The sequence below is a fragment of the Lonchura striata genome, chromosome 1 (genome assembly GCF_050655825.1).
Source record: "Lonchura striata isolate lonStrDom1 chromosome 1, ASM5065582v1, whole genome shotgun sequence".
NCBI classification, from domain to species: Eukaryota; Metazoa; Chordata; class Aves; order Passeriformes; family Estrildidae; genus Lonchura; species Lonchura striata.
In genome coordinates this window covers 2370864-2391825 of record NC_140703.1, presented here as the reverse complement: position 1 = coordinate 2391825, position 20962 = coordinate 2370864, and the positions used below count along the sequence as shown (strand labels likewise).

Below are 20962 nucleotides of genomic sequence, written 5' to 3'. Positions count from 1 at the left end.
CTTTCTCTGCATAGACAATGTGACATCAATCTACAACACAAATGTCTTATGATCTGCTTCAGACTTCAATTCCTGTGACAAGCCTCGGCTGTAAAACTGCTGCAGAGGTGTTGCAACAGAGACACCACAAACGTGCAGCAATATGCAAACATCCATGCAAATGCACTTGTCATCGAGACTGTCTTTACTGGCGTGACAGAACAAAAATGTACATGGCAAACACGCAGGAAGGGAGCTGCTGGCATCATGGAAGTTCCCCAACAACAGGAATCTCTGCCTCTCAGTGATGGGGATGCACCATGTGAGATGCACAGTGACATTTGGCAGCACTGACTTTTGCTCACTGAATGCATGCTCAGCTGTGACACCGTGGGCTCACACAGCCCATGGTGAGCATGAGGGGCTGTTACTCTAGACTGGCTGACAGGCTGATAATTAGCTACCAAGATTAATTTACAATACCCTCTTTAGGCAGCCTTGAAGGAGAAACAGTGCCAGCTGCTGTAATTAACAGAATTCCTTGTAACAAGTTTATTGAATTGGTCTTTGATATCTTTAGAAGCTGACGACAAAAAATTTAACCAATACAGGATTATTACACAGATTATCCCTTTAAAATAAGGGTGAATTATCCCTTTAAAAAGGTGAATGTTTGATTTTACCAAACAGAGAACTAGATGTACATATGTGACTATGACAGAATCAAACATTGTAGGTGTTTTTTTTCTGAAGTACCTTTGTGCTTCTAGGGAGGGTGGGGAAACTGGGAAAAAAATCCAAAAAAACAAACAAAAAAAATAACAGCCCCAAGTATTGCTGTCTAGAAATAGAAATTACCCTTGGACACTTGGACACAGGACCACACACAACCTATGTTGAATCCATGCATACTAGGACACAACCATAGTGTTAAAGCACAACTGCATTAGCTTATGCTTGCCATCTGGAATAAGGGGACATGCTTGAGGTCTTCACACCCTGCTGCACAGCCAGTTCTTTATCACAGATAAAGATAAAGATACGTCCTGGCATCCTGAAACTCTGATTGCACATTTCCAATAAGCACAGAGCAACTCCCTGAAGTCAAAGCACGTTGCACGCGTGCTTCCACCTGCGTGTAAAATGCAACTCCCTGCAGCTCTGCTGCTGCTGTCAGCTGCTCCAGAGTAGTTCAGTCCAGCTCAGAACCTCAGCCACAGGTCTCAGCCCAAAGCACTGCTCTAGACTGCTGCTTCTGCTGTGAAGGAATTTCCTGTGCATTCATCCAAGCAAGTTTTAATCTACTCACTAGGTAGCACCAGCAGCTAGTGCAGGGAGTTGGGTAACACAGTCAGCTCTGCAGCTGGATCCAGAGTAGCCTTTCAGCTGCACAGTTTATAGTGATTAACCTCACTGTTTCTGACCCCACCTCATATGCTGTAGTCATCAAAATGAGAGTAGTACAGGTAAATCCTCAGCTCCAGCAATAGAGCAATAACTGAGCTTTGTCCCATTTTATTTAAATGCTTTGAGAGCCACAAAATCTGGAAAGTATCCTATGCTATTGCTCAAGATTACTTCTCTGACAATGAAATCCTGGCTCTCCTATCATCAAAGCACTAAAATATGCTATACATCAGCAACACAGATGAGAAACACAGCTGTAAAAGAAACATACAAACAGTATTTGAACTGCTTGGAGGAAATAACCCAAAGTCATTGGCCTCTCTCCATCACTAAAATACAATGAAATATTTTCTACACAGTCTCTACCATATTATAACCCTAAAGGATATAACTAACAAAAAGCCTAAGGAAAATCACCAAAACTGCTTTTAGGCTATATAAATGAGCAATAGAATAATTTCCTAAAATGATTACCCACTAATGATAGCTTTGAGGTGATAAAACACGAAGTCAGTGCCAGATCACACTCTGGAATAACATGATAATTTCTTCTCTACCTAGGTAACTGGAACAATCACACCATTTATGATAATGACAATATAAACAACCTTATGTCTCCAGACTAAATATTCCCTGTAGTTAGAAATGGGAGGAGGGAAGGGGTTTATTCCACTTGCAGAAATGCTTAAAATATATGCAAGGTACGTACATCTGTCCTCTTGATCCTACCTATCTAAAAAACATCCTGCACCAGTTTGTGTGATACTGACAGATACCAGACCACATCACTACATAATCATGTGATGATCAGATTTGTGCCCCACTTAGGAATTCATGAGGGTAGACAGCTGTGGGCCTCCCTGTCTTCCAGGAATTGCATATGCATAAACGATAATCACAGCTTTCAGTTATATTTTTACAAAGTTTCTATCCAATTTTCTGTCAGAGATAACCTTGAAAATGTAAAGGAAATAAAAATGATAGACAGACTGCTAGGTTTGAAAGGATTGAGAGCTATATTCAGTTTCAACCAGAAGGCTGGAAGTGAGAAACCCTAAAAACACACACCCGCTTCCAAAGAACTAGATTAAACTTGATTTATATCAAAAACCCATGCACAAAAGAATGCCAGCTCTCCCTTCAGATTATTTAAGAAAGCAAAGCAAGGAGACTTTTATCTGTCTAAAAAGAAGAAACTGCACCTATGACTAGTTGGAAAACAAGTGATCTGTGGCTCATAGCAATGAGGAGGGTACATAGCAATCTTATTTTAGCCAGAAAAGAGGCTAGACAAGAGGCTGCCTTGCAGACCCCTCCCAGTCTCAATTATAAACTGTTTCTCATGGTTTATCTCTCTTCTCCTTGAACAGTTGCCCTATTTTCTTGACATAACCCAGCTTGAAAAATATTTCCCTTTTGTCTTCATATTTATGTGCCAGGGAGAAAATTGGGGAGAGTGACAGAGAGCTATCTTCAAGTACATAAAGTGATGTTATAAAAAGAACAGGAATCAATTATTCCCCTTAATTAATGAGGACAGAAGAGGAAGTAATGAACTTAAGCAGCATCAAGGGAAATTTAGGTCAAATATAGTTACTGCTTGAAGTTTCACAGAGTAAGAAGAGTTAGGCAAATGAACCGACCGTCAAGGGAAGTTAAAGAGTTCTCATCAGTGGGACAGAGCCAAGGTTAGAAATTTCCCTGGAGGACAACTGAGGAAAAATGAAGTTATTCCTATTCCCACAATGGGAGAAGGGACAAGACGTTAAACTCAAAGTTTTTCTTTGGAGATTCACACTTCTCCTTCCCTCTGTTGTTCTTGTGTCCTCATCAACATCTTCCCCTATATTTTCATGTCATGTTCTTCATGGACAGCCCACATTCTTTCTATGGGCTACAGGACTATTATATCTAATGTATATATTATTATAGCTAATGTATATACTATGTGCTCATATGTATTCTACATTTTTATTAATTAGTGGTTTTTATGAAACATATTTCTTTTCCAAGCCTCATGGGTTTCTGTCTTCAGGATTTCTAATAGCAAAGAAATCCAAGAATTTGTATGGTGGAGATCCCTCATTCTTTCTATGCCTGCAGATGGAATCTAGGCAGTACCCAGCATTTCTGAGGTTTCTGACGTTAACTGAGAAATATGTCCATTTTGAGTTCCAAATTACTTATCACAGCTCTAAAGTCTGCACACACAGTCAGTGAGGTACTGATTACTCCTAGGAAGCTTACTGTCCAGACAGGTCAGTGAAGACAAAGAAGCACAGAGTGATGGTGTAACTTAAAGAAATTAAAGCAGGGCGGGGACAATAAGACACATTACCATGTCAGTTAGGTGTCTGCATCATTAGAACACAGCAAACTACTGGAGAGAGTGAAGGTTCTTGGACCCTGCTTGCTTCCACTCAGAAAACTGCAGGCCTAAATGCTAAAGGTAAAATATACTCATCACTTTAGGTTAATCTGCTGCATAGTTACACAGCTATGGTTTCAGCTATTTCCCTGCTATAATTTTAATTTAGCTGAAGAAAAGGGCTGCACAAGGGGTGGAATCCACTAACCATAGGACATACCTGTACTGTCATATTCCACAATAAAAATATCACTGACCCATTTCACCACTACTGTTGACATTGTCATCTTGGTTAGATATCCATCATCCCATCCACAATGACATTCTGCACTCAATTCCAGCCTAGATAAAAGCACACAGATATAACCATATCTTACCTCTATTAACACAACTGTCCAAGGCCAGCCTAATGATTGAAAGACCACAGAATTATGTCACAGTTGCCAATCTCACTATACATTTCCAAAGTTGAAACTGAAATTCTGAATTTGTCCCACTACAGGACTCCAGTGACTATATATATATTTATTTTTTAGAACAGACTTCTTCTATGAAACAGAACTTTACTTCATGCAACCAAGAGTCTAACCCGTTCCAAGAATGAGCAAATAATAAGGACATCAAAGCAGTCATTGTAATCTTTCTTCTGCTTGTCCAAGTTTAGGTTTTCAATCAAAACCCCTGAAAATTCCAAATTCAATAGAAGGGCTTCATCAGGCAGAAACGTAACTCCTATCTTATGAGTTTAGAAAGAAAATATATGAATCAAGTATATGAGTCAATCCCTGATTGAAGTCCCCATTGATGGGAAGACTTTTCTAGTGTTCATATTAAATTAGTAAAATCTAGCTTAATAAAATAAAACTTAGAAAGCCATTCAGAAGCTCTGCATTGTGCAGTCAGGGAAGTTATTAGAAAGGATCTGCACTAAGTGACATTGTGTTATCTGTTCACATTATCATTGTGGAAAAGGGCAGAGAGCTTTGAGAAAAGGAAGCAAGAATGGGAATGTAAAGTAAATCTAAGAAGGAGACAATGAGAGGCAAAAGAGAGAAGACAGGTGGAGCGTGAACAGACATGAAAGAAGATTCTCCACAGAAAAAAAAAGAAAGAAGGTGCACAGAGAATTGAAAACTGAAGTCAGAAGACTGAGCAGAGAAGTACCAACAGGTGGAGCAGCTGGAGAAAATTCTTGACAGCAACAGATCTTTCTGGCACAAAGGAGAAGCAATACTTTGTGAAAAGACAATTTAGGCATCACAAAGTGGCAGAAAGCAATTCCAAAATGCAGGTGAAGGCAAGAGCATCTGGACTGGTCCAGTTACTGTAGTATGGGCTGTACTGCAGAGAACAAAATCTGAGTCTATCTCTATGCCAGTTATTGCTTTCCTAGAAAAAAAGGGGAAATCTGTAAAGGAAGAAAGTAACACTGAAGTTGGAAAACAGTAGCAATTATTATATCCAGGCAAATTGTAAGCAGTGGTAAAAAGCTATCACCAGGCTAGAAATATTTTAATTGAATCAGAGTGAATTAATGTTAAAACATATTACAGAAAAAAAATATTCCAGGGTCAAACACTGCCTTGGAAAATTATGATCTCTGGGAACTTTTAGTGTCTTCCAAGTTGTGTGACATCTTTCTCTTGTGTGGTTTATAGCTATATTAATTTTAAATGACTTTACACCATGTTTGTGTCTGGCAGCACAACTAGTGGTCATGCAGATGATCATGAAGAAAAAAATAATAGACACAACTCCCACTTGTGGATAGTAACTTTTTTAAGGAAAAAATAAAAACACTAGTTTGACACAAATATTCCCAACACTTCACCTGTGAACCGTACCAGAAGTTTTATTTCAAGATTCTGTGCAATGTGGCACAGCAAGATGTGCCCAGTTTGCTGTGAGAGCCCCAGGTGGGTGCCAGGCATGGCACAGCTGGGGCAGGAAGGGGTTAACCAGCTCTGCAAAGAAGCAGAGGATTTGTTCCCAGCCAGGACACGGAGCTGACACAGCAACACTGACCCAGCTCCTTCAAAGCTAGGTAAGCTGGGCTGTCTCTGCATGCTTTAAAGGCAATCAAAGTATTAGTTTGCCTAAGGAAAAATATCCTACAAAGTTTTCAAAGGAGGCAGCAAGAATATTTCTACATTTTCACTTACAGCTTAGTTCCTCCTTTAGCTATGCAGAAAAAATGCAATTTGGAAAACCAAATTTGAAGGCTTATTTTTAAAACTCCTTTTGCAGGAGAATGATAACTAGCTCCTTTAAACCCATGGAGCTACATATATAGCCAAAAATACTTCTACATCTTAGATATAATAATACCTATTATAGATATTTTTAAATATATCTTTCTTCATAGCTTTACTTCATCTATACTTAAAATAATCATTTCACCCCACCATTTTAAGGCCCTCATGTCTAAAAATTCCTCTCAGCACTCCACGCTGTTGTTTTTTTAATAGGCTTTACAATACATCCTGTCTTCCTTTCACTTGCTTTCTGTCATATGCTGGTGTAAATAACAGCAACAAAACCAAACAGTTGCAATCATTCTCACTACTTGAATTAAAAGTATTTATTGCAAAACATATGGTTCATCTGCCACAGAAACAAAACTGCACAGGCTTTTCAAACCATAAATTAACATCAGCATCATTCTAGCACAATGAGCAGAAGTTTTCATACATGTAATCTTACTACTTAAAGCAGTTTCTAACTTACTGAAGCAGGAAATCTAAATTTCACAGCAGTTTCAAAACCTGCTGATAATAAAAGTTCAAAAATCTTAGTTTCTCTGTTTTATTTGGATACTGCTCTTTTGGTGGAGGGTTTTTCCCTCTGATTCAGCAAGCTTAGATCATAACTGTCTAGTGTTGATTTTGACTCCTGTTTGGCTGTGACAATTTACCGTATGGGAAATAAAATTCTTGGTAAAGCAACATTCATTCTTCTGTGTTGGAAAACACATTGTCTATCTTGCCTTCAGTGAGCTTGTTACAAAATATAAATCTGTGCAGAAATGTAAAAGGAAGGAAAATATCAAAAGACATCTGGGTTATGAACACCAGTCAGACCTACTTTCAACTCAGGTACAAAATTGCAGCTTCAAAATTCACAATTTGTTCTAAGAACATTGTTAAATATTTAAAATGCTCCTTGTTCTACCATCGGATCAGAAAAGAGCAACAAAGCATTTTATCAGGCAACAGAGCCCCATTAATATTTTTTCTTCTGATTTTAAAAACATATTTTGTGTCACTCAATGGATGGAGAAACAGTGATAGAAAGTGCTGTCACTCTGCCAAAAGCACACACAGAACAAGACAAGTGAGAGCAATTAAATTTCTGATCAGGATAATAATTTAACTGCAGATCTAGAGACTGTAATCATCTGGAACATTTGAGAAGCATAAAATATTACAAGGACTATGTTCCATAAATTATCATACACAACTTGTCACCTGAAGGTACTTCACCTGAAGGGGTGTAGCATTTTCTTACCACTCTGACAGAGATGCTATTTCTTCTAACTACAAAGGCCTCAAGAAACAGAAGGTCACAGGGCATATAAAGAAGTGTTTATGTATCTACTCGGAGCAATACTGAGAGAATTCCCAAATGCAGGGTCATCATTCTCCTAGCTTCCTTTTGCAGGGCAGTGCCTTTGTTGCCCAGACACCTGATTTATCATGAAAGGAAACAAATAACCTGATGTTTCGAGTCAACCCTTGTCTCATTCATGTACAAGTGGACTGGGTGCTGCTCTCCTCAGAATACATTGAATTGATACTTCAGCATGATGCAGACAAGGTAATTCCTTATCACCCTATCACTACCCTAAGGTAATACCTTATCACCTTCTCATCTGCATCACCCACCATGAGGCACGTGTCCCATATTCAGTCACTCAACTCAAAGATTCAGCAAAGTATTCAAAAACACCAGCATAAGGCCAGTCCTTGAGAATTAAAAGCACATTTTTATTGACATTTCCATATATCACAGATCTTGCTGCTTACTTAGGAAAAAGTGGTAAGTGATGATTTCTTCAGCCAAGAGAGAAAAAGCGTGGCTACTTGTTAATGCATCAGGTGCAGCTGTTTTATCACGGCCATTCTGAGGCAAATAACTTGGGGTGACATTCATCTCAGGTTTTTTTAGCAGTCTAAAAAGTCAGGAGTGTAATCTAATCTATTCATTTAGCTCCACTTGAAAGTCAGTGAAGAAAGCCAGATGCCTCCAGCAGACAAGATCTCAGTGCATCCTAAAACAGTGGGATGGATTGTCCTCCACCAGCAAAGGAGACACATCATCTGTTTAGCCTCAACATCTTTTAAATTGCTAGAGATAGGCAAGATGAATCCAAATGTCTGAAGGACATTTGTCAAGTTATTTATACCTCATGCTCTCACAGAAATCTTACTTACTAAAGCTTTATTTTCTTGCCTTGGAGAAACAAAAGGAACTTAGGGACTCCAATTTGTTTTTAAAGCTCGCACACGCTGACTTTATGCATTGACTGTCCACCTGCCAGATGAGGCCAGGGAACAAGGATAAGATTTCAGGGCTCTGCAGTGATCTTTACATCTAAAGCACTTTGATTGCATATGGTGGCAGGCAGTGGTAAACTACCCTCAGGCTTGCCACAGCCAGCAGTGAAATGCAGAAGCTGCAGAAGTGGGGTGCAGGGAGTTTCCAAACAGCCTGTAAATTCAGTTCAGCAGTGGTGAGCAGTGATTTGCTGCTTGGAATCCTCAGGCCATGCAGTTGGTTTCACACAACTTTCAAAGGATAGCTTTCTTGGGGGAAACAATGCTGCTGCAACATGGGGACAGCTCACAATTTCAACCTGAGAGCTGTGGCTTTTTGGCAGGAGATCTTACCAGGCATACCACTGAGAAAAACTAGTTATCACTTATTTTGATCTATTGTACGGAGCAAGTTTTCCAAGTAAATAGCATTTTTTAAGCTTGGCTATTTTCACTTCTAAAGAGCACTTCCACCAATTTTATGCGTTCAAGGCTTCCATCATATTTTGCCAAAAGCTTGGTGTTTTTCTGCTATATTATACAGCATGTGGATCCCAATCCAAACTCAGTGAAAGGAAGCAGCTCACTGCATTTTTCATCATAATACTGTGTGACAAATGCACTTATCCTGCCTTCTGAGTAACAAGGCCTATTTCAAATTTTTAAAAATTACTGTCATTACAATTTACATTTAACAATGTCTTTCTTGGCTAGTACTGGGAAAATACTGCAAGGAGAATTCACAAACATTCATTTGACTAAAAGCACACATTTGCTTTGACAGCGTTTGCAAGGGTCATTGTTTGACTTGTTCAGATATTCAGTCTGTATTTGTCTCTTATTTTTTTTTTTTCCTCAAGTCGCTTGTGGGAAAGCTATACCTGGTCAAACAGATAAGAAGGTTTATGTAAGAACTCTTCAGGTAACCATGAAGCCTCTCATTTTCCTCCCAGATATAAAAAGGTTTATAGAATCATAGAATGGTTTGAGTTGAAAGGAACCTTAAATATCACCTAGTTTCACCCCCCCGGCCACAGTCAGGGACACCTTCCATTAGACCAGGCTGCTCAAAGCCTCATCTGACCTGGCCTTGAACACTTCCAGGAATGGGGCATCCATGACTTTTCTAGACAACCTGTTTCTATGCATCACCATCCAAAGGAAAAAGGGTCTTCCTAATGCCTAAACTAAACCTCCTCTCTTTCAATTTAAAGCCCTTGTCCTTGGAAAAAGCCCCTCTCCATCTTTTTTGTAGGCTCCCTTCAGAACCTTCAGGTACTGAAAGGCTGCTACAAGATTTCCCCAGAGCCTTCTCTTCTCCAGGCTGAACAGCCCCAACTCATTCTCTCCACAGGAGAGGTGCTCCAGCCCTCTGGTCACCTTCACTGTTGTCTTCTGGACTCACTCTAATGTTTCCACACCTTCCTTATGTTTGGGGTCCCAGAACTGGACTCATCATTCCAGGTGGGGTTTTCACAAGAGCAGGGCAGAGGATGACTTGTGGTCTCAGCTTGTGCTCACTCTTCTTTTGGTGCAGCCCAGGATACGTTTGGCTTTCTGGGCTTCAAGAGCACATTGCTGCATCGTGCTGAACTTCTATCCACCAACACCCCCAAGACCTTCTCCTCTGGGCTGCTGTCAATCCATTCCTCACCCAGTTTATACTTGGGGTTGCCCTGACTCAGGGGCAGCACCTCGTACTCGGCCATGCTGAAGTTCATGGGGTTTGCAGAGGCCCAGCTCTGAAGCCTCCCAGAGTCCCTCTGGATGGCCTCTCCTCCCTCCAGCCTGTCAACCACAGCTTGCTGTGCTCAGAAAACCTGATGGAGCTGCAATCAACCCCACTGTCCACATTCCCAACTGAGGTGCTGACACCAACCCCTGCAGAACACCACTCATCAATGGACATCTCTACTTGGACATCAGCCCTTGACCACAACTCCTCACCAGTGGCCATCCAGCCAAGTCCTCACCCACTGGATGGTCCAGCTATCAGATCCACCTCTCTCCAGTTGTGAGACAAGGATGTCACGTGGGATAGTGCCAAATGCTTTGCATAGGTTCATGGTCTCAGCTGTTCTTGCCTTTCTGACCAATGTCGAAACCCTGTCAGAGAAGACCACCACATTTCTCAGGTACAATTTACCCTTAGTAGAGCCCAAATCTCACCAAACAACTTAAATTTCCATGTGGCTCAGCATAATTTCTAGCAGGATGGGCTTTGTGATCTTGTGAACAAGCAAGGTGAGACTGACCAGCCTGCAAGATTCCAAGGTTTTTCTTTTTTCTCTTTTTAAAACTGGGGGTTCAGTTTCTCCATTTCCAGTCAGTGAGAACTTCAATGAACTGCCACAACCTTTCAAATATGATGGATAGCAGCTTAACCACCTCATCCATCAGTTCACTCAGAACTTGGGCTGCTCAGACATCAAATCAGCAAATAAAAATAACTCCACATGACAAGAAATAGAGATCATCAAGTAGATACACAAGCTTGTAAAAGAAAATAGTATAATAACCCCTTCATAAAGAACTACTTAGCCATTTGGGTGAAAGAGCTTTAAAATAAAGTTCCAATCTGCTTTAGTTAAGAACAAATTATTGAACTCAGTATGGGAGAAATTAGATGAATTCCTACTATATCTGCATCATAAAAAAGATTAGAGTAGATGATCTAATAGTCCCTTCCTGCCTAAAATCCTATAAATAAAAAGGAAAAGATGCTACACTATACACATTTTCAGCAAATATAGAAAATAACCAATAGAAAATAGGTTATTCTCCCCTCAGTCAAAAGAACACTAAAATAGAACATTCAGGTTTCTTGATTCCCACTGTAAAAAAACCTTCTCGTATAACTATAATTTTCTAAAGAAAGAGAGAAAAAAAATGGTCCAAAAGGCACTCACACAAAGCATTTGCTGAGCAATTTTGAATAATGAACGAATTAGTGGGGAAAAACCTGTTTATGGATAATTCATGAACAGAAAAGAAGATGACATTGATCAAATAAATTATTTGCTGTAAATAGTTCATTCGGCTCTGGCTTCAACACACGTTACCTATTAAATCAAACAGAGCCAAACACCGCAGCAATTATTTAGAAAGTACAATCTGGCCACTTGCACACCTGCCCAGATTGCTTAAATTGTTTCTTTTTTAGTTGATATGTCATCTTTCCCCTCTCTCAGGGTTAGGCCAGTCTTGCCTACCTAAAATACCACTCAACATTTTTCAGCTCTTCAAGCATATTTTCAAAATTGTAAAAAAGTAATATTTTCCAGCTAGGACTAACCTGGGTAAAAAAATTTATTTTCTTTGCTAGGACTTGTTGTGGATGCTGGCCTCAGAGGATGCAGGTCTTGAATTATGGGTAAATCCATTTCCAGTTTCTTGTTTAACCTTAAGCTTTTTTTCCTAAAATGTCAAATGTACATTTAGGTTTATATCTTGTAAATCAGGTCTGCCTTTTCTTTTCTACAGTTCAAGCAATTATTTGTATTAATACTGGGTTTCATTTCATTGAATTCAATAAATTCTGAATAATAATTTCTGCTTGATTATTTCAGTCTCTATCATACAGAGCAATTAATTTTCTCTTGTGCTCTTTATCTCAAGTCTTATTTCTTATATTCTGTACTTCAGGCCACTCCTCGACAAACTGAATTATCTGTTTTGCAGTCTATTTCACTTGTTACCATTTCATATTGTTGGACAGGATGGCAACAGAAGCAATCCAGATTTGTGGGAATGAGCAAAAGCTCTTTGGAGCTTCAGGCATGAGCCAGCTTTGCTCTGTCAGTGAAGAGAAGCACAACCCCTGTCCTGTGTACCTTCATCCCAAAAAGGTAAGGTCAAAGGGTGAGTGAGGCTCTGCAAATTATCTGAAAATTGTGTCAGGCTCTATGACATTTTTATCCTTAATTCAAGACCTCCATGAAGAAAGCTCCCTACTTCCATATGGATCCCACCTGATCTGCACAATGTTCCCCAGAACCACTTAAGATCTTCTATAGATAATTTTACTTACTGTATTCTGCCAGCTGGGCATCACCATCCTACTGGATGTTTTTTAATTCACATTCCCACCTTTGTCTAGCTGTTTGGATCCTCTGTCTTTCCTTATTCCCATTACATGTGAATGTCCTTTTGAAGGTGTCTATCATCCTGTGATGAAATTTCTCTCAGTCTTGGATGAAGACTCTCTAAGGGAGTTACATTGCTGCACCATATGGGTAGAACCAGTTTGGAAAAGCAAGGACTAGTAATCAAAACAGGTAAATGTCATTTTGCCCTGAGTTCTGTCCAATGCAAACAAGGCTTTGCCTTAATAAAAGCTGTAACATCACAAGCAGTATGATTTGATATGGGCGGCTCTGCATAAAAAAATATATATTTTTATATTGTTTATTATATTTGAAAAACATGATAATCACTGCAATTATATTTGAAAGTAGATCTTTAAAATATTTCTTCCTCTAAGTATATTTTGTAAGAGGTCATGTACACATATATACATACACACATAAGAAATACCTAGCAAATCTTGGAAACTGCTTCTTCCTTTTACTTTACTTGCTTGTTAACAGAAAAATACAGATTCTACATAGGGAATTTAAGATGATTTCAAATTTGATGGAGTTGAAAGAATTCTTTAAGTGACAAAAGAAAAACCCAGGTTCACATCATGCTATTAAGCAGATAAGCAGACAAGAAGCTGAGCAGGTGAGATTCTCCATTGTATTACTGACTGCACCCACCTAAACAATGTGACAGGTATCAGATCCTAACAAGAATTAGGAGGATCCTAACCAGAACTGGTGTTTCAGTGAGGACTAAACCCCAGGAGAGGATGAAAAGGGCACAAGATGGGGGAGGAGTTGGGCAGCACACAGAAAAATTCTTGCCAAGTACGAGGGGGAATGATGACAAAAAAAAAAAATTATAAGAATAAATATGCTCAAGGCTGCACTTTCTCAGAACAGAGAGCTGAGGGTTATTTTGCCAACCTAAAGGTCAGTGACACTCAGTAGTTATTCAGGTGACAATAAAGATGCCTAAGCTTGTTGGGGTGTAATGCAGCAGAGGAATAAAGGGAACAGAAAAGGTGGCTAAACAGCCAAGACAAGCAGAGCACAGCAAACAGGACTTCTTGTGGATGCAGGTCTCAGAGGATGCAGGTCGTGACATTATAGGTAAATCCATTTCCAGTTTCTTGCTTAACCTTATGCTTTTTTTTTCCAAAAATGTCTAGATGTACATTTAGGTTTATATCCTGTAAGATATGAGAGGTGGCATGTTTAGGAGACAGCAAGAGCAGACAGCCTTAATCAGCTTGAACACAGATAAAGAGAGGGACAAGGCTCTGAGAGCACAGGCTGAAAGGTCCCATCAGTGCATCTCAAAGCACATTGCCAACTCATTAATTAAGCAGCTCCATACCTCTGGAATCTGGCTACATAACTTGATAGCCATTAGGAAAAATCACTAAAGGTTGACAGAGAGTGGCTCAGTGACTTTCCCCAAGGTCACTGAGCTGGGAACAAAATTCAAGCAGTACAAATCCTCCAGCAGCTGCTCCCAGCACCAGCCTGTCCTTTGTGCTTTGGGAACAAGGGAATTCACTTTATGAGTCCAACTGCAGTCATGATCATTCTGGCAATAAATAACCATTCAAAAACTTTTTTTTGAGTGTTCAGCTGCAATAATTGTAACACAAAAGGACATTTTTACACAGTTAGCAAAGACTGTCTTATACTAAACTGGAGGTAGAGCTAGAAGATAACCAGTCAATGGCATCATTTACATGTGTCACAAATGATAATGTAATTATCAGGTTCTGCAAAACTTCCAATGATTCATCTCAGAAGAACAAGAAAAATGAAAGGAGAAAAGCAAAAAAAAATACTTCACTTGGTTCAACCAGAGAAAAATAATTAGTAGAAATAATGTCTTCTCATGTGACAACAAGCTTCTCCAAACTTTTCAAATTATCATATGAAAAAATCCTTTTTTCTGTATCAGTTACAAGGTAACTCATTATGTTGCAGACTTGTCAATCAGATCTTGTAGATCAACAGATCCTTTTCAAGTTCTAATCATAGTCCTGATCAAAAATTCAAACCTGATTATAGTGCATAAATGAAGCCCATTATTTTGAGTGCAGTTTACTCCAAGGACTAACCTAGACTCAGAAGTTTAGGTTACAGTCTTGAATAAATGCAACATAACAGATACACAATAAAACAGATTATATGTGATTTAGGAACAGGGAATTAATTGATCTGTAATCATTCTTGGAGGTTTTTTAATATTAGCTGTTTTGATTCTTTTTTCAGAAACCTAAATTTTCTATTTCTGCAAATAATACAGTATGGCAAGGAAATTTTTTTTTCCCTGCATGAGAGAACTGCTCCTGTCCCAAAGAAGAAAGTGGAATTAAGGTTGAGTTGTTTTGGATTATTTTGTTTGGGATAGATGTGTGGGTGTGGTAGAGTTTTTAAAAGTTTGAGAGTTTAGGCCTCAGCAAAATTAGTAGGATTTTCTCTCAATTACCATTCTTAACATTGCATTCTTAACGTGCATTCCTGATTTTTTTTTTTTTATGTAAGTGGTCCACACACCATTTCTACGTTTATTTTTTTTTAATCTGTCCTACCTCCCCCCACCCAAATACAACATCAGTAAGCTCCAGAATCTAGCTGGCTAAATCATAGTTTGGGGTTTTTTTATATTTAAATTTATGAGCTCTAAAGTTTCATTGTACACCTCCTTGTACACAAGTCTATTCAGGAAGGGATCGTTTTCAATTTAATTTCAAGCAGAACCCCATATATAATTTATCTTTACAATATATATTTTGTAGCACTGAAGGTTCACTTTCTCTTGAGTCCAAAAAAAGAACCCAAAAAACCCCACATCTGCATAGACCAAAAAATATTCAAATAACTCATGGACTTTGAATAACTTTTCAGGAGAAGCTTCAAAAAAATCATTTTTTGGATCCAGTCCCATTCCTAATCTTTCACGGGGTTAAAAAGACTAATGCATTCTTAAGGTGCATGTGAAGCTGAAAAGGAATATTAGCATTTAAGGAAAGCTATTCCTTTTTAAAAGGAATATTAGGACTTTTAAGTTACTATTTGATTAGCATAGCCAGTTCTGGCTACTGGATCCAGAGTAGATCATGATCTTCCAGACCACACACCTCACAAAAATACACAATGGATCTCCAAACTTAAAAAAGTGCAGTTCTTCATTTACCAGGGGGAAGGAAACTGCCAACATCTAAGTAATCTTAATTCGTAATGTAGTCACACAAGCAATTTTTCCTCTGGTATTATCTAGCAACATTCTTATGCAAAACATAAAATAATTCAGAAAATAACATTAGGTAAATACAGTAGTTGCCTACTTATAGCAGGATTTTCCTGGCTGGAGGCCAGATAGATAAGCAAATCCACAGCTTTCACAAGAAAGAGAAAAAGGACAAAATACCTCCTATTCTATCTAGGAAATTATTTCTGTTTCTTTCTCAGCAAAGCAACACATAATGTAATTTATCAAAACATGGAAAAAAACACACAGAGAAGTTAAATACAGATAATGGGGTTTTTTCATGTATAATTATTTGGTAATCTTTAACATATTGTTTCCTACCTTACTTCTTCAAAAGTCAATCTTTTAAAGTCTTTCCCTCACTTTTAGAAAGTGGTTGAATGTTACCTTAAATCATTATGAAGCTCCATAAATCTCAAAAAGACTTAAACATGAGTCTAAATTTAAACACAAGACTTCAGAGAATCAAGGTTTATATAAAAGACCGTAATCTACACCAGGAAATGTTCACTGCATTGAGTATACCTTTATTTTTTCCTCTATAAAAGTCTTTATTTCAAAATGTATAGGTAATACTTTCTATGTAGTATGTAATTTAAATGGGGTTTTGTCCTGGTGTACCCAATCTACTTCTATTTTTTCTCAAAATCACTCATCTAGCATTCTGCTCTTCTTCCAACACTTCAAATGCATTAATCAAGCTGTCAGATTCCCTTTAATACTTTTGCCAGGACAATTCTGATCTTAATTCTGGCTGCAATACTTTTAAGGTACCTAATATAATACACAGAGCATTTGTAATCATTGTTTCATGGTTTTTCACCTTCCACTGTGTTACAAAAAACAGCCCATTAATTATATCAAGTTTGTGTGTATGATTCTCAAAGCTTTTTCCCAATCCCTAGCTCCTTCAGTATTTTTTAGCATGCAAACACACTTGTATAAATAGAATTGATTTAAAATCTCTATGCTAAAGATCTCAATGTTTCAACCTCTGATTTTGTCCTAAAATGGAGACAAGAATATTTGTTCCCTCAAATCCAAGAGTCTGGAAACCATGTCAAGGCAAACTGAATTTTCCATATGAGGCTGGAGGTCCTGATCCTTGGTGCATTCCACACATCCCAGAAAGTTCCCACAAATGCAGCAGTGCCTGGGGAGGCAGAAGGTGCAAAGAGGTGCATGCTCCTTTCTGCTCCTCATCTGAAAGGGAGAATAATAAGGAACATAACCACTACTTCAAGTTGTGGAACTTCAAGGAAGAAAAATTAATTTTGTTGGTTTGTTTGGGTTTTGAGTTTTTTATTGTGGGGGGCAGGCTAGTTGTTAAAAGAATGAAGCAGTTTCTATTCAGATTAAATACAGCAAAGAGTACAGTATTTTACTGCAGCTTTACCAGAAATTACTTTTTAAAAATCAGTGAAATAAACCTAAGATCAAATTGCTTTTCATGTTGAGGAACCACTCAAAACCATGTTTTGCCACCACTAAGCAAGCTGCAGTCTCAAGCAGGCAGCCTCACCATGAGGAGTACTCTAGAAATGTTCATAGTGGTAAAGAAAATGGGTCATAAATTTGGCATGTAGTTGGCTTAACACAGGCACACACACAGAGCATTACACAATACGTCTCCTTGTAGCTACACTGACTCTATTATGAACTTTTCTTTTGTACTTTGCGAGCAGATTGCTAAAAAGCTCCTTTTATCCAATTTTCCTTGCAGAAGGATAAAATAAATTTGTTTTACCATGAATGAAGTGCAATTGATTTTGGCAAGATGTTATTCAGGAGTCGCAGCAGGAGACATAGGCTAAGACATAGAGTCCATAAGATTTCTGTGCTCCCTTTAGTTATCTGAGCTATGATTTTTAGGAACAGTTTACCTGGTCTAAACCACAGAAAGCCTAGAAATCAAGAAAACATGAGAATAATCCCAACATAAATTAGTTGATACATAACTGGATGTTTTCATTGCAGTGCTAATATCTATGTATTAATAGTTTACCAATGTGACAAATCACTGACAAAGCCAATGTGCCTACCCACAGAAAGTTACATGCTGTCTTGACACATCAATGAAGCAAATTCAGTGAATTGAGTAACACGAGTTATTCAATCTGTCATATTAGTTAAAAAGCAAATTAAAAGCAGAATAAATTCTGTGGAATTGAAAAAGTTTTTACAGCCTCATTCCATTTGTAGTACTTCAAGTTTTGGAAGCTTTTAATTTTGAAATTTAATTAATAATTCATGCAGTTAGTGGGGCTTTAAAGAAAAAAATCCAACCCAAAACATACAGCAAACCATTTATGAGAAAAATGTTAGAATTTTTAAACCAAACATGATATTTACTCATTTTTTGAACAATGATGCCACTCAAAAGCCCCAAGCTAGTATCACACTACACTTTGCTAAGAACTATGAAAATAAAACAAAAAAAGGTGTTTCCTTGGCATAAGTATATGGGAAATATTTCAGTGGCTAAGAGGGAGTAATCAAATTGCACAGAATATATAAATTTAGATATTCAAAGTGTCTCTTAAGCCCTCAGATCAGCTGGATGAAGTCTTGGTCTGAAGACAACAACAAACCCTACTAAGTGTAACAAAAGCAGAATCTCACTCTTTTTTTTTTGTAAAGCTATTCTAAAATGCAGGTCTGTAATGTCTACAGAGCCACAGAGTTCAGAAGATTAAGGCTGTTGAGTTTTCACATCACAGAATACCCCAGAGTTAAGCCATGGGAAAGTATGGAAATACATCTGCAGAGAGTCGGGAAAAAGTCTTCTTGGAACAAAAACTACAACAATTGTGTCAACAGATTCCAGCCATGCTGGCAGGCAAGGGCAAAACCTTCATCCTCTGACACTTTAAGGAACCTTAACAAAGACTGGATGATGGATAAATAGCATGTCACAGTTCAGATGTATCCTACCTGACACACCTCAGCACAAACCCAGTCAGCAAATCTGCTGAAATCCCCCCAGAAGACAGACTGCAGTTTACTGCTCAAAACATTTATCAACAGCCCATTGTTATAGCAAGAGTAACCAGCAGCAAAAAAAACACATTTGTTTGTTTACATTCATCATGTCAGCTCACTCCTGTGTACTGCCAAGACTGAACAGAATTTGCTATTTTAGTTTCCCAGCTCTTGTAAATAGCTCTATCTTTTAATCCCTCGGCTATTTAATCCATAATGTGAGTTTGGGGACTGTGTCAAAACTCCAACGTATAAAAAGATTTAGAAAGATATCTGGATAACCAAGAATGAAAAAAAAAAGTCACATAGGAGTTTCTGAACAGCATTTAAGGCAGATAAATTACCTAACTTACTGGGGTTTGGGGCATATCTGCATCTGGAATATGCTATATAACCAAATAAGCTTCCAGAAGCCAAGACTTGTTCTGGACTCAAAAGCAGAATAGTCACTCCAGCATCATAAAACACCAATGTTAATGACAACAAATTTGGTTTCTATTTCACAGCTCTAGTGACACATTATTGAAAAAGTCTCAGCAATCCCAGCAGGCACACACAGGATCTTCATTCGATTCTACATTTTAAAAATTCTTCTCTATAGATTTTGAGCAATAAAAGTCTAAAATTGGGAAATTGAGCTCACATTTTACAAAGCCATCGTGTATTTTGTGCTTATAATACCTAGCAGTATTACCTCAAATTACTACAAATACATTGTCCAGTCACAGATTTTGCAGAGACAACTGTTAAAAAAAAGACATCCAAGGTCATCGAGTCAGACTTTCACTGATCACCACCTTGTCAATTAAACCAGGGCATTACATGCCACATCCACTCCTTTCCTCAACCCAGGGGTCCTGTCTGCACCACCTCCCTGGGCAGTCCATTCCCATGCTTGAAACAACATTTTCCATTCCATAAAAATGTTTTTCCTCATGTCTAACCTGAACCTCCCCTGACACAGCTGGAGTCTGTGTCCTCTCATCCTGTCACTAAGTGATGCTTGGGAAAAGAGGCTGACCTCCACCTGGAGGAGAGAGCAGAAGAAAGGGAGATTTACTAGATTCAAACTCTAAGAAAATAGCGTAATGAAAAACAAGAAATGCAAGGACACAAGGCACACGATCTTAATGTTGTACAGCTCTTCACTCCATGGTGAACTCCTTTGTGGAACAGAAAATAAGGAGAATTTGCATGCTCCTGAACATGGGTATTCTCAATGAGCCAGTGTTTTCATTTAGAGGATTTAAAACTTATATCAAACCCTAATAATTGCAAGATTCTTTTAGAAGTCTGTACAATTGCCAGAACATGAGTTCTGTGGAACTGTAAATATGAAAGAACTGCCTTTGCTTTGCTGGGATCCAAATTCATGCTTTTAATCTCTTCCTTCTTTGTAAGCCATCAGTTCGCTGGTGCCTGGGGTTGTTCAGTGCCTCTGAAAATTAGATAATTTAGATTCTCTCCCTAGAAATTAATTTAGAAGTCTAGAAGTATTTCTATAGACATGGGCTTTCTGGACAACGGCCTAATAAGTGTTAGTTCTTTGATGTCTCCTTCATACTTAACATAACACATTGCAAAAAATGAGCCCATTTCAAATCTATGTGTGTCAAATATTCATTGCAAAGACCAAAGTTCCATACATGTTGGCTAACCTTTCTTTGCTTGTACAGATTTAAAGTTGACTCTGAGATCTAAAGGATTGGCATCATAACCTGGATCCCCAGGTGAAAGGAACTGTGGGATAATTTCTCTTTTCACATCTTTAAAACACCTTGATTGTAGTGGTAAGCCTCAGACCCAGTCAGAAACTTTATGAAATCCAGAAACAAAATACCTGCATCACTGTGATAACGGCAAGAGGACAGAGCCAGGAATCTCCTTTTTTCCAGTGCTGACAAAATTTCAGCTGCCATCATTATTGCTCTCTGGGAGAGTTTCCTTCTCCCACCAACCTAAATGAAAGAAAAGAGGACTCTCAAAATCATCAAGGATATGCCAGCAGCTCCAAACTCTACTTGCTCCTTCCTCCTCTGGTGTTTCTAGGCATCACTGTTGTTATTTTCCTCCAGTTCCCCTCAGCCCTCTGGGTGACAGGAGCACTATGCCTCGATAATTTATGGGTATGACTCTCCCTTACTGACAGCAGCCAATTGTACCATTAAAGGGCAATATGTTGCCATGGCAAAGAAAGAGTATCCAAATGTCTTATTCACAATAAAGGCATTAATATGCAGCTATTGCCACTTGCACCTCTTAATGCTGGCAGAGAAAAGCAAGACTGCTAAAAGTAATTATGTTTTATTCCAAAAGAGTGACTGATGTTTTAAGAGACAGGAGTATCAGAACT

At 38.4% G+C, this 20962-nt stretch overlaps 1 long non-coding RNA gene across 1 annotated transcript in view; it reads right to left on the bottom strand.

Annotated features, from left to right (window-relative positions):
• Positions 1-374: 374 nt before the first annotated feature.
• The window catches only part of LOC146768562 (uncharacterized), a 132222-nt gene continuing 111634 nt past the window's right edge, over positions 375-20962 (bottom strand). Inside the window, exon 3 of the long non-coding RNA XR_014954257.1 lies at positions 375-20567. This is a non-coding gene — a long non-coding RNA (uncharacterized LOC146768562). The remainder of the gene's footprint in view (positions 20568-20962) is intronic.